General features: G+C 46.3%; 1 protein-coding gene across 1 annotated transcript in view; it reads left to right on the forward strand.

The window, feature by feature from the left end:
* Positions 1–14,872, forward strand: part of RBM47 (RNA binding motif protein 47) — a 163,327-nt gene that overhangs the window by 69,081 nt on the left and 79,374 nt on the right. The window lies entirely within an intron of this gene.

The following is a 14,872-nucleotide window of genomic DNA, read 5'->3' on the forward strand; positions in this document are numbered from 1 at the left end:
GGAATTTCATGCTGTGAGTCTTGAAGGAGGAGGGATGGTTTATTAGACAACGGAATTGGAGGTGTGTTTAAACCAGCGGTTCTCAACCTGTGAGTCGAGACCCCTTTGGGGGTCGAATGAACCAGGGGTCGTCCCAATCGTAACAGTAGCAAAATTGCAGTTACGAAGTAGCAACAAAAATAGCTTTATGGTTGGGGGTCCCCACAACATGAGGAACTGTATGAAAGGGTTGTGGCCTTAGGAAGGTGGAGAACCACTGGTTTAAAGGAAGAGCAGCCTATGGGAGGGTCTCAGGCTGAAAGAAAGTACCACGTTCACGGAACCTAAGGGAGAAGAGGGAGTCACTCAGATGAACAAGCGCCTTCAGTAAAGAAAGGGTCTCATCGCATTTCTAGAAGGATCTGTAAAACCATGTCAAACTAAACCCACTGCCATCAAGTTGCTTCAGATCATGGCAACCTTCTGTAGGGTTTTCTAAGCCTGTCAAGTTTGACGGGAACAGACAGCCTCATTTTTTCCGTCGCACTGACTGCTGGCTTTGAACCACTGACCTCCCTGTTAGCAGCCCAACGCTTACGCGGCAGCACCACCGGGTGCTTGATGGGAGAGACGTCGCTTCTCGATCAGTGTTACTTTCCAGAGCAGGGTCCCAAGTCCTGTTTTCCTGCTGGTTATTTCAAGGTCCCTCAAATCTAGATTCCATTTCCCCACGGTGACGCTTCACCCCCCCCCCCCTACAGACCCTGAAATTGCTGCTGCACATCTAAAACACAATCTAGACAACTTCAAAATGAGCGTTAGTTTCCACTCTCTAATGTGTCCATTGTGGGTTGTATTGTGTCCTTCTAGAAAAGGCTGCATTGGGGGAGGGGAGGTTGCGGTGTAGCCGAAGTGGAAGGGACAGAGGCCAGGTAATTGAATCAGCTACTTGACCCTGCGGCCCTGCTGCCACCTTTAGATTCATCTGAGAGTCTCAGATGTCAAGCCGTAGCGCCCTGTGTTGACGTTTTCTCTCCGGGAACCCGCCGAGCTGAAGCACTCCACCAGCTGCCTGAGCAATGTGCACACGCTCGGTTACGGGTACGTGCACTGTGCACACGCACGGCCCGATTCCACGGAATTGGCCATTTCCAGCTTGCCAGTTTTTATTCTTGAATGGATCTCTTATGCTTATTGCATGATGGGTTAGGTATTAGACTACTAACCACAAGGCCAGCAGTTCTAAACCACTAGCCAGGCCACGAGAGAGACACAAGGCTTTCTACTCCCGTAAAGAATCACTGTCTCAGAAACGCTCAGGGCAGCTCCACCCTGGGCAGTAGGATCTCTAGGAAGCCGAATCGATGGGCTCTTAACTCCATGACACTGAATTTGGTGTTGTTTTGAGGATTCTATCCCAAATCAGTCAGTACGTTAATACATTGTTTAACCCTCGGGCTAAAAATGCAAGTTGCATTTGAAAAGGTGGGAAAATGGGCTGGTTGAGACGGCTTCTTGGGGTAAAACGGCTCTTGGTATTTTGGAATTACAGCTCCCATGTGAAATAAGGAGCCCTGGTGGCGTAGTGGTTATGCATTTGGCTGTGACTCAGAAGGCCAGCGGTTCAAAACCACTAGTGGCTCGAAGAGACTAAAAAGGGTTTTTTTAGGCCTGTAAAGAATTACAGTTTCTAAAACTCCCAAGGGGCAGTTTGTTTTGTGGTGAAATCACAGGTTTCTTAGTCACGGACTAAGAAACCAGCAAGGTAGGGATGGCCGGGGCTCTTAGATGGATGATACTCCCCCTTCCCCAGTGCTCTACAATCTACCAGGAAGAACTCCTTTTATAAGGTGACCAGATTTTAACATTGGTAAAGCGAGACACCATTGATAAAACTCATATCCTGGCGAAATAGCCACATGGCAGCTGAAAACCGTATACCCTAGCTTGTCGTGCATTCTTTCCCAAAATTGGAACTTTTTAAAAAACGCTGCAGGATGCGGGAAAAATTGTTAAAAATTGGGACGTCTGGTCACCTTACTTTAGGAACAAGATCTTCCTTATTGTTTTGTTGTACAAAGATGCATTGCAACCCAGGTGGGACGTAAGGTGAGCTCAGGAGAGCTGCATAACTCAGGTGGCCCCCTGAAGCACCCGTGCTCAAGAACCGATCAACAAACACGGGGGTCAAACGCCCGATTGGAACGGACGCTCTGTGGTTTAGTCCAAGACGACTAGGGACCCATCACAGTAAGGCCTCAGGCAGCTCAAGACAGTCTTTGCTGGCAGATTCTGGGCTCCTTCTTCACTTGGAAAAGGAGGACATGTTACCCCTTTAGCCTCTCACTCAAATGTACTGCCCTCCAGTCAGTTCTGCCTCATAGGGACCCCGTGGACAGGCTAGATAAGCTGCTGTGGGCTTCTGAGACTATAACCCTCTATGAAGATAGAAAGCCTCATCTTTCTCCGGAGTGGCTGCTAATTTCCAATTGTTGACCTTAGGGTTAGGAACCTAACTGGTAATCCACCATGGTACCAAGGGCCCTTCCTTTATTACCTCTCATTAGTTACTCCATATGGTGTAACTTAATGACTACATATAATGATTCCATTTGAGCCCCATAAACAAACCCACCTGGCGACTGTTGAACTGGCTCTGACTCTTGGGGACCTCACACACTATACCTTAGAGAGAGACATTTCACAGTCCTATGGGTTCCCAATGTACTAGCGGCTTTTGTGGGCATTGTGCCAGCCCATCTCACCCACCCCAGACGCGATGTCCTCCTTCAGCCAGGCATCGTCCCTCCTGATGATACATCTGAAACAAGTGAGCTGGCCCATGTCGTGCTTAGACCCACAAGGAGTTCATTGGCTAATTTTCAGATGTAGAGGGCCAAGCCTTTCTTCCTAGTCTGTCTTAGTCTGGAAGCGCCACTAAAACCTGTCCACAGTAGGAGAACCTATTGTCATTTGAAATACCGGCGACATAACATCTTAAAATCATAGCAACAGGCAAGCCAACACAGTGTGCTGAGCTGACAGAGAGATGATATGGTAGGATACAGCTACACCCCGCCAAGAATCAACCTCAGTCATTGCTATTGAGTCAGTGCTGACTCATAGTGACCCTACAGCACATGGTAGAACTGCTCCTGTGAGTTTCTGAGACTGTAACTTCTCCTAAGAGTAGAAAACCTCATCTTTCTCCATTGAGTGGCTGCTGGTTTCAAACTGCTGACGCTGTGGTTAGTAGCCCAACTTACAACCCACAATGCCACCAGGGCTTCTATGAAGCTACATTGGGCCCCCAGTTGAAAGATACATGTTCGTGAGGGGTGCAGAGAGGACTCAGGCATGGTCTTTGGTCCAGAAGCGTTAAAGGATGAGAACATAACTATTTAAATAAGAAGTAGTAAGCATTCACTTAAGAAACACAGGACAAGCAATAAAAAAACTAAAGTCACTGCCATCGAGTCAGTGCCGACTCATAGTGACCCTGTAGGACAGGAGTTCCGTGACTGAACTGTCTGTCAGCACCTGTAATGCTGTATGCACACCAGTCCAGGGGGATTTGCGTGGTAGGACTGACATCATAATAGTGGTTGGAGGAAGAGTTAAAGAGCTAGAGGAGTGTTGTGTGTGTTCTTGGTGTTAAACTTAGGAACAGATAGCCACAAGTTTTCTCCGGAGGAGTGGCTGGTGGGTTTGAACTGCCGTCCTTTGGTTAGATGTACAACCTTTACCTGAGAGCACGGCCAGGGCTCCTTCCTCAGAAGAAAGGCCTGCCTAGTCACGTCCCCCAAAACCAACCATTGGGAACCTTATCGGGAAAAAACAAACTAAACAACCGATGGAGACAGAGTTTTACATGGGCGCATCTGGGGTCTCCACAGTCACAGTCTGCTCCTGGGCGGCTGGTGTGGTCCTTATGCGAGAAGAGGCAGTGAAGGCCTGGATTCGCCATTGCCCTTTGAGTTAAGGTTACACCGTATCGAAATGGTGTGTCTCAATCCAAAGCCTGGGTTCCAAGTCATGAACTCACATTCATGGCCGTTGAGTGGATGCCGACTCATAGTGGCCTTGTTCTGACTCATATCAACCCTGTTGGGTTTCTGAAAGGCTGTACATCTTGACAAGAGCAAATAACTTCATCTTCTCCTGAGGACTGGCGGTGGGTTTGAACCATTGACTTGGAGGTTAGCGGTCTAGCTCTAATGGTGTTGTGAGTCACTAGTTGGGCTGCTAATGGCAAGGCCAGCTGTTCAAACCCACCAGATGCGCCTCGGGAGACAGACCAGGCTGCCTGCTCCCACACGGAGATACAGCCTCGGGGAAACCCACAGTGGCAATTCTACCCCATCCTAAGGGATCGACTAGATGGCTGTGCATTTGTTTTTTTGGTTTAAAGAGGTTGATCTAGATTGTTGCTTGAGCCATATGCGACTTTTCCAGGACGTACATGTGGCTCTGAAGTAAACCTGAACATAAAATGATCATAATTACATTTATACAGATTGTAAAAGATATTATGCAGAAAATGATTTCATTTGTTTGCAAAAATATATATTTATGGTTCTCTAATAACTTTTAAATTGCGAGGGACAGGATTGGCTCCTCTGTCTCAATTTCCTGGCCCCTGACCTAGACAAATGCCTTGATTCTGAGATGAGGAAACCCGCCTGAAGGGTGAGAGGGGGAAGGACCCACGAAACAGCTACGTCGCAAACACAGGTCTCTTTATTTATTTATTTTTTTTCTTCTTTTACATTTTATTAGGGACTCATACAACTCTTACCACAATCCATACATATACATACATCAATTGTATAAAGCACATCCATACATTCCCTGCCCCAATCATTCTCAAGGCATTTGCTCTCCACTTAAGCCCCTTGCATCAGGTCCTCTTTTTTTTCCCCTCTTCCCTCCCCATTCCCCCCTCCCTCATATGCCCTTGGTAATTTATACATCGTTGTTTTGTCATATCTTGCCCTATCCGGAGTCTCCCTTCCCCCCTTCTCTGCTGTCCCTCTCCCAGGGAAGAGGTCACATGTGGATCCTTGTAATCAGTTCCCCCTTTCCAACCCACTCACCCTCCACTCTCCCAGCATCGTCCCTCACACCCTTGGTCCTGAAGGTATCATCCACCCTGGATTCCCTGTACCTCCAACCCTCATATGCACCAGTGTACAGCCTCTGTCCTATCCAGCCCTGCAAGGTAGAATTCAGATCATGGTAGTTGGGGGGAGGAAGCATCCAGGATCCGGGGGAAAGCTGTGTTCTTCATCGATACTACCTCACACCCTAATTAACCCATCTCCTCTCCTAAACCCCTCTATGAGGGGATCTCCATTGGTCGACACTTGGGCCTTGGGTCTCCACTCTGCACTTCCCCCTTCATTTAATGTGATATATATATACATATATATACATACATATATACATATACACATATATACACATACATACACACACTTATATCTTTTTTTTTTTTTGCATGATGCCTTATACCTGGTCCCTTGGGCACCTCGTGATCGCACTGGCCGGTGTGCTTCTTCCATGTGGGCTTATTTGCTTCTGAGCTAGATGGCCGCTTGTTCACCTTCAAGCCTTTAAGACCCCAGACACTATCTCTTTTGATAGCCGGGCACCATCAGCTTTCTTCACCACATTTGCTTATGCACCCATTTGTCTTCAGCGATCCTATCATGGAGGTGTGCAGTCAATGATATGATTTTTTGTTCTTTGATGCCTGGTAACTGATCCCTTTGGGACCACTCGCTCACTCAGGCTGGTGTGTTCTTCCATGTGGACTTTGTTGCTTCTGAGCTAGATGGCCGCTTGTTTATCTTCAAGCCTTTAAGACCCCAGTCATTATCTCTTTTGATAGCCGGGCACCATCAGCTTTCTTCACCACATTTACTTGTTCACACACTTTGGCTCCAGCCGTTGTGTCGGGAGAGTGAGCATCATAGAGTTCCAATTTAATAAAAGAAGGTATTCATGCATTGAGGGAGTGTTTGAGTAGAGGCCCAAGGTCCTTCTGCCACCTTAATACTTGACCTATAAATATAGACACATAGATCTATTTCCCCATCCTCCTATATATATTTGCATGTACATGTCTTTGTCTAGACCTCCATGAATGCCCACACAGGTCTCTTTATTTTCTAGTTTTTTAAAAGTTATTGGTTTACAAATCACATATCAAACAATTCATTCAAAGCCAGGTCTGTTGAATCTTAATCTTTTTTTTTTTGACTCAACAATCTTTCCTCGGCTTTAGAGATTTCTTTAGTACCTTCCCTGCGTGTCCACAGCCCCACCTCCCAGTCCAAGTCCCAAGTTCAATTTTGAATCACTGCAACAGCCATGGGGGGTGGGGCCGGGAGAGGGAAGGCAAAGAAATGACTTTAAAAGCCAACCATGACTGGGTTTGGATGGTTCACTGCTGATCCGAATTTTCCCCCTATATCTGCTGATTTATGATTTCGAGGCTTTAAAAAATATTTAATTGGATTTTTGGTGAAAATACACACAGCCAAGCAGGTTTCCATTTTACCAATCTCTATACCTCCTGTTGAGTGGCGTGGGTGACATTTTCCGCAGTCTGTCAACATCCTCGTTACTTCTGCTCCAGCTCTTCCACCCCATTTATTTAGATGCAGCCCCCCTAACCGTGGCATCTACGCTAAAGCGTGACTGCTGTCATTTTGGGATCCTAAACTCACTGCCTTAAGTCAATGCTGGGACCTGGGCGGCGTAGTGGTTACCCACCGGGCTGTGGCACTTTGAAACCGCCAGCTGCTCCTCAGGAGAAAGATGGGGCTTCTTACTCCTGTAAAACTCGCAGGGGCAGCTCTACTCTGTCCTATAGGCTCTCCCTTAGAGGGCATCCAAGATCGCTTACAGGGGTGAGTGAGGCGCACACGCAGGGCAGGGCAGTACTTACGGAGGACATTCTTTCCTTTTTGAGCTAAAACAGGTTTTTGTTAGTTTGTTTAGAGATGGCTTCCAGGCTCTCTACTCCCCCTAAAGAGGTACAGTCTCAGAAACTCACAGCGACTGTTCTACCCTGTCTTACAGGGTCGCCATGAGTTGGCATTGACTCAACGTCAGTGAGTTCTTTTTCTTGCAGGGGGTGGGTGGGGCGTGGTTGGGGGATAGTTTCATTCCAAGGTTCTTTCTTTATATTTTTTTTATTTTGGCTTCAAGAAACAAGTCTCACTTTCCTACAGCGAAAATAAACACCATTGCTACCAGAGCCTTCTCACTGAGACCAGTGCATGTCCTCTTAGCAACCCATTCTAGCCATCAGACTCACCTTCCTAAAACTTGCTTTCAGTTTGGCCCTTACTCAGCTCAAAGTCTTCAGGGGCACCTCTTGCACCAGGGCAAAGTCCAAGCACCTGCACCTCAAAGATCTTAATCTAGCCCCACCCCTTGCCTACCTGTCCTGTTCCCTTTATCACCCCGTCCTTCCGGACCAGTGTCTCTGCCCAGAACCAGGTGAGCTTCATCAGTTCCGGGCTTGGAGAGCCCCATATGATGGCTGGCCTTTCCTCGTGAGCTGCCCAGCTCCTCCCCTCTAAGCTCAGCCCAAGTACTTCCTTCCACCTTCTGCTCCCCTGAGTCGGCTTTACCACTACGTGTCTCAAAGCTGGGAGCTAGGTGTCGTCACAGACTCCAAGTGCAGGCAATTGAAAGGGACTGCAATTTTCCAACTAGGCAAGATGACTCTTTGCGAGTTCAATTCCCTACCAGGTTTGCTGCTAACTCTCTTTAGAAGACAATCACAGTGCCACAGATTAGATCACATGTTGAAGAAGGCCATGATTGGGTGCCTGTCAGACTTTATAAGGACAGGCAGCGGGCCAGTTGGCCATGGTTTGCCAAACCCCGTTCTAAATGACAACGTTCTTGAGTATAGACATAACTTCTTAACTGTTTATGTATTTCCTGAAAAGTCTCTTGTATATTTTCTGAGCTGGATATATGATCAATGAAAGTATATTGTATAAGACATTACCTAACTAAAACAGACTATTATTCCATTCTCCCTCAGAAAGGACCCCGGGTTGTGCAGTTTGCACTCTACTGTTAACTTATAGGTTGGTGGTTCAGACCCATCCAGTGGCACCTCGAAAGCAAGGTCTGGCTACTTGCTTCTGTGAAGATTGCAGCATGGAAACCCTACAGGTCCCTGAACAATTTCTCCGTGGCTGCTGTTGTGGCCAGGTGCTCACCCGATCACGGCCATGGCCACCTGTGTACAAGAGAACGAAACACTGTGGGCCTGCGCCAGTCTTATGCTCATTGCTATTTTGAGGCCATGGACGCCACCAGAATGCCATTCCATCCCCTTGAGGGCCCTCTCTCTTTCACGGACCCCTCCTTTGCCCAGCATGACGGGTGGCATGCTAATTGGCAGACCCTTCAGTGACTGGTCCCTCCTCATAACATGTCCAAAGTACTTGAATCTTGCGACCCCAACTTCTAAAGAGCATTCTGGGTGGACTTCATCTAAGATTTGTTTGTGTGGTTGGAAGTCCCTGGTATATTTCGTATTGGGTGTGATATTCATGTTGGACCTTATGTTAGGCAGGGTTCTCTAGAGAAACAAAACCAGGATGCCAATAATTTTATATATATTTATACAGATAGATGGATGGATAACATAAGATATAAGCAGTTAATCTATAAAGTAGTGTAAATGGCTCAGTGCAACTCACTTCCATGACATAGCTAATACACTGGCAGTCCTTCAAGTCTTGAGGGCCGCCAGGAAGTCCTCTGTAGAGCAATTTAGGCTCGCCAGCCACAGGCAGCTAACAGCAAGGCAGGTCACCAACAGTCAGCCAGATGGCAGGGTCTGACAGTCCCCAGCTCAAGAGATGTATATTCCAGTAACCTGGTGAAGCAGGCCTTGAAGGAACCTCAAGTTACAGCGACACAGTCCACGGGTTAGGTGTCCCACAGGTAGTGTAGCTAGCAAACGGAGGCACAGAACAAGCAAGGCAGCCGCACATTGATCCAATGATCCAAATGAGCAAGAGAGAGAAAGGCGAGGCTCGCGGAGCCATTGATCCCTCCGCCCTTCAATTAATCTCACATGTGTTCATTGGCCATATTGACAGAACAAACCTACCTATCACAAATCTTCTCTGCTTTCTGTGGGGCCACCTTTTCTTTGGAATGAGCACAAGTACCACTCTCTTTCAGGTGGTTGATCAGGTAGCTTTCTTCTAAATTTCTTAGCATAGATGAGCGAGCGGCTTCAGTATTGCAGCAGTTTGTGGAAACATTTCAATTGGTGTCCTGGCAATCCCTGGAGCCTTGTTTTTAACCAGTGTCTTCAATGAAGCGTGGGCTTTCTTCCATAGCATTGGTTCTCGATCAGATACTACCTCTCGAAATGGGTAAATGTCATTTTTTTTTTACATAGCAACTCTTTCTACCTTCACTTGATGTTTCCTGCACTATTCAACATTTTCCCAATATAATCCTTCAGTCTTTCAACTTGGATTTTTCCATCAGTTTAAAATTTTTCAGCTTCAACTTGAACTTGCATGTGAGCACTTGGTGGTCTGTTCCACAGCCAACTCTGGCCTTCCTTTGGACGATGATCTTGAGCTTCTCTGCCATCTCTTTCTACAGATTTGATCCCTGTATATGTCCATCAGACAGGTCCACAATTATAGTTGCTGTTTATGATGCTGGAAAACGTATTTTCTACAAATACCGGTAAATCAAATAGGAACCTAATTTACTATGTAAACGTTTACTCACAAGGCCATAAAATAGAACTACTGTTTTTTAAAAACATGACAAGAAGATCATGGAACCAATGAGGTGACTCCCAAGTGTAGAGTATGTCAGTCAAGGGGCCCTTTGGAGAGTCTGTTCATCTGAAGCTGATGCTCACCTCACAAGTTGATGCTCCTCGTACTTTGTCTTTGTTCTAAGTCAGGGATCAGCCAGCAACTAGTAGGCACTATTCAGTCGATGGTCCACTCGTGGCCACCCGACCAGGTTTTCTAAGCTGTGCTCACTTAAACAGAAGCCGCTCTAGCTGAGTGACTGGGAGGTTCACCCCCCCCCCCCTCGAAGGTTTAATTAGCAGACCATTCTTTAACCATTCCTCCGCCAGGGTGCCGGGAGGGGAAGAGGGAGGCACAGCCAGAGCGATACCTGCTTCCGTGTGATCTGCTGACTTCAGAATGATTTTTACCTTTCTAGAAGGTTGTCCCTGCCCCCCTGCTCCCCCTTCTCCAAACCACAACAAAAAAAGCAAACTTAGAATATTTACTATCTTGCCCTTGACGGACCAGCCCCCTGTTTGCCTCAAAAAAAAAAAAAAAAAAACCACCTGGGCCGGATATGAAGGTCACTTATATTTGTGGAAGATAATGACGCGAATGGTCCAAGCCTCGTGGCAGAAAGCTCGCCTGCTCTGTGTGCTTTAAAGGCTGGTGGGCAGTGGGCCAGCACTTGGCTTTCATCAATAATCATCCCTGTATCTGAAGAAGGTAGGACTGGACCTTCCTCTGTATACTGCAGGTGCCAACCTTGTCCTTGGAGTCAGCTTTGGTCACGAGAAGGTGATGCATCACTATTTCTGTCCATCCAGTCCCCCCCCCACCCACCCCCACACACACCTGCAACAGTTAGCAGGCACAAGAGTAAGTCCTAAAGGAATGCTTTGGGATCCTTGGTCTTCTAAGGAAGGCACATGTGCTTTTATTAGCAATTTGTCCTTTCCCCTTTCCCTCCTGCTGCCACTCCTTTCGGTGCCGGAGGGGTTGAGATGCAGTGGGCAGATAAAGGGCCCGGAATGGAGAGGCAAGACCAGGCCTTCAGAGCCTAAGGCAGAGCTGGTGACTATCTCAGCTAGAACATCACGCTGCTAGGGCGGCCCTGAGGCGTGATCACTCTGCCCTTTCCTTCTGATTCCGCAGCCCCAGGTGTCCAGGGCCCTCTGGCTTTGGCACACCCTCATTCTAGCTAGGCCCTTTCTGCAGGCTTCCACGCAGTCTTGGTTTCTAAAGATCACCTCTTCTTCATTCCCCATTGACATCTTTCCTTTTTCTGAGCTACCCTCCTTTCTCTTCACTCACTTCTTTCCTCTCGATTAATTCCCGAGCTCTGGCTGCTGTCGCTCTGTTCGCAACGGTTGGTGTCAAGCCAGCAGAATCCTGGTGGCCCCGGGTCGAGCAGAACTGAATGTTGCCCCGCATCATCCTCATGCTTGGGGGGAATCAGACACTGTTGTTCTTTGTGACTCGAAGGGTTTTCATTGGGATCTTTTTAGAAGGAGATTTGCATGCCTCCCTCATAGGTTGGAGCCCTGGTGGCATAGTGTGGGCTATGTACACCTTAAGCTGCTAATTGAAAGGTCAGCAGTTCCAACCCACCAGCTACTCCGAGGGAGAAAGATGAGGCTTTCTGTTCCCAAAAAGATTTACAGCCTTGGAAACCAAAGTGGGAGTACCAATCTGCTCTACAAGGTTGCTATATAGCAGAATTGACTCAATAATAGTGGAGTTTTGTTCTATACACAGGGAGAAAGACGGGCATTATACTTTCTCTCTCTCTCTCTTTCTGTGTGTAAGAGAGAACTTTATATGAAAGAGCAATTGTACATTAAGGAAACATCCCAGCCCAGTCCAGATGAAGTTCATAAGTCCGATATTAGCCCATATTTCCTTAAATTCCTCGTTGGACTCATACATCCATGCAATGACCCTGGATGCAGGAAGCTCACAGGCTGGGAAGTAGAAAGTGTGGTCCAGTGGCGGCGGAAGCATCTCGGTGCTGGTGTACGTCTCCACTTAGCTCTACCAGCTCCTGGGCTTTGGCTTCCATCAGGCATTGGCTGCACTTTCATAATCAGTCAGTCTTGGAAACTTGCAGGGACAGTTCTACCCAGCCCCACAGGGCCGCGATGAGTCAGCATTCACTCATGGAGTTTGGAATTTTTTTAGATAGATATACCACTACCCTGAGTATAATACAGTGTAGCTTATGTATAATAAAAATCCAAATGTACAAATTCTAAAGACTTGGGAGGTCAATCTTCGCTTCTGTAATCTTTCCATAGGGAAAGACCAGCATATCTCTTGCAGTTAATAATGCTTATCACATTTTATACAGCATCATAACAATTTGGAAATTGAGGGGTGGGGGACCTCCCTCCCCCTGTGGCTGTGTGTCGATTAATAGTGATATCTGAAGCTCCTTGCACAGTGCTGTGCATATCCTTGTCCCCAAACTGGATCCGAAAAGGCAGAGCCCTCCCGGTATACTTTGCTTATTGCTGAGACTGAGCTCATTAAATCTGCCCATTGACCTGAGTAGTGTTATGGAAAACACAGGGGCTTGGCTGATTTATGCAGTGGTTGCATCTGCTTCAGTGGGTACGGATTCATTTGGAGAAATTCCCAACTTGTTCTCAAGGATGATTCTAACCCAGCACTAGGCTCCCGGTGGCTTCCAATTAACAATAACGAGAAGGGCCTGGCACTGATGCCCGTTCTCGAATTCCCATTGGGATTTTCTGCTCCAAGTCTAAATGCCGAAGGCCAGTTCTGGATCGGCTCCCCCACCCCGTCACCCACTCTCCTTCCAGCCTTGGCTTGTAACCGTGGTGCAGCTGTGAGAGGAGAAAAGGAAGGATCCGTAGTGGGAACTGATTTGCTAAACTTTGAGGTGAGAAAACCAATCATCCCCTTGGGAAGCTGCCACCATGGGAAGCTAAGAGTTGTAAGCTGGGACTTGGGAGGCAGGGTAAGTGGATTCTGGTCTTTTTCTCCACTAATACTTAGCTTCATCCAACTACTTTGAGCTTGTAGTTTATCATTTGTAAGATTGTTCGGTGCTGGCAAGTCGGTTCCGACTCCTGGCGACTTCCCGTCCAGTGGACGGGAACTGACCAGCCCTGCCCTGGCCTCACAGTCATAGCTGGGTTTGACCCCATCAGTGCGTCCATTGGTGGCGTAGGCATAGCACATAGGATCGAGGGAGCGATTGGAAAGGTTCAAATGCAAAAAAATCACTCCACCGCGGAGTCGGTGTTGACTCACAGCCACCCTGTGAGGCAGAGCAGAACTGCTTCTTTGGGCTTCTGAGGCTGTCAATCTTGGTGGGAGCAGAAAGCTTGATCTGCTTCGGAGTGGCTGGTGGGTTGCATCCCAACATGTAATCCAAGATGCCGGCTGGGCTCCCCCGAAGACTTACTCTATGTCTGAATCAGCATTGTGTCTGATCAGTGCATGCTCTAGTGCACTATTTCCCTGACGTTTCAGTCTCAGAAACAATTAACAAGATTTTCGAATAACATGCAAAACACCCAGTTGACATATGAACTTCAGCTAATCAGCACATAAGATTTATATGTATATAAGTATGTCTCAAATGCTGTGTGGAACATGCTTATACTAAAATAATCATTATTTTTGAAACTCAAATTTAAAGGGGTATTTGGTCATTTTTATTTTTGAAATCTTTACCTTTATGTTTTTTAGCTTAGTTTTTTAGGAACACAGGAGTTTTGTTTATGTGGGTTATCTATTAATATTTACTGCACTGGAAATGAAAACAAGAAAGTTAAAACGAAGTCTTTATTAGAGGAGCAATAGTAAACATCTATGTTGGCATAGTTAACTGGTAAACACAAATAATATGCTATGTTGACAAAATAGCACTTTAATGAAAAATAACTCTTCGAAATATAGAAGAGCACACTGTTTACATTTTTGCATTTCTCTGTAATGACAGCCTTGACCAGCTATATTCGTACATCTGCCCCTGTCATTTGTTGAGATGCATGGTTTGGGGGTGAAGTTTGTTTTAAAAATAAAAATCAGCTTCAAAATGTTATGTAGTTTGAAAATGGAGGAGCATTGTTGTAGCCTTTTCAGACAATTGTCACTATTCTTTGATACGATAACCAAAGTCAATAGGTGTTAGTTCTTAAAACTTGGCTGCACTGTAGAACCTGAAACCACATCAGTGAATATTTCATACTCTTAAATTAAAACTCATTCTTCTATATGGTACTTTGAGTGGATCTTGCACTGCTGAGTGATTTCATAGCATCCTGTATTGGTTATTTGGAAAATATTGGCACGCTGAGTTATGCTGATGTTCTGAATGTTGACAGATTTCATTGTACTATGTCAAGAAATCACATTTGGCAAATGTCACAACTTATCCCATCATAAAAGTCCTTATTTATTGGCAAGGTGTTAAGCCCATAGTGTCTGCGGTTGGTGCCCTTGGCTGCTAACTGAAGTCGGGAGGTTTGAGTCGACCCACAGGCACCTGCAAAGAAAGGCCTGGCAATTTGGTGGAACTGAGCCTTCGGAACTCCAGTGGATCATGGGGTCGCAACAAGTCTGAAATGACTTGGCAGTAATTAGCTTAGGGAAAACTCATGGTGTTGTTAGATGCGAGCTTTTGAAAATTGTAAAGTTTGCTTGAACGCTACATTTTCTGTCAGAAAAGAAAAAACTATCAATTGCTCTAAGTGACAGGCTCCTGGCATTCATTTTTTAGAAATGTGTCTGCCAAATAAGAAGTCTGGTTAACCACGGTTTGTTTTTCAAGTGACAGCATATTCTGTGACTAAGGTGGCTAGTTTAGCTTGTAACCCAGCCACACAAGCACTTTTTCTTTAAACAGCCACAGCAATTCGATTTGCAACAGAAGTTCTTACTGTGCAGTTCTCACTTCATCGCCCTGAAGATTGAAAAGATGCATACCCAGGAGCTGAGCTTTAATGAAATGATTTTTTACTGCTCCATCAAAGACAACCTTAACAAAATAGTCTTAAATTTTTTTTGAGTGACTGCGCTCCCCCCTTTGATATGAGTGCTTACTGATGGTCAAT

The sequence above is a fragment of the Tenrec ecaudatus genome, chromosome 3 (genome assembly GCF_050624435.1).
Source record: "Tenrec ecaudatus isolate mTenEca1 chromosome 3, mTenEca1.hap1, whole genome shotgun sequence".
Taxonomy (NCBI): Eukaryota; Metazoa; Chordata; class Mammalia; order Afrosoricida; family Tenrecidae; genus Tenrec; species Tenrec ecaudatus.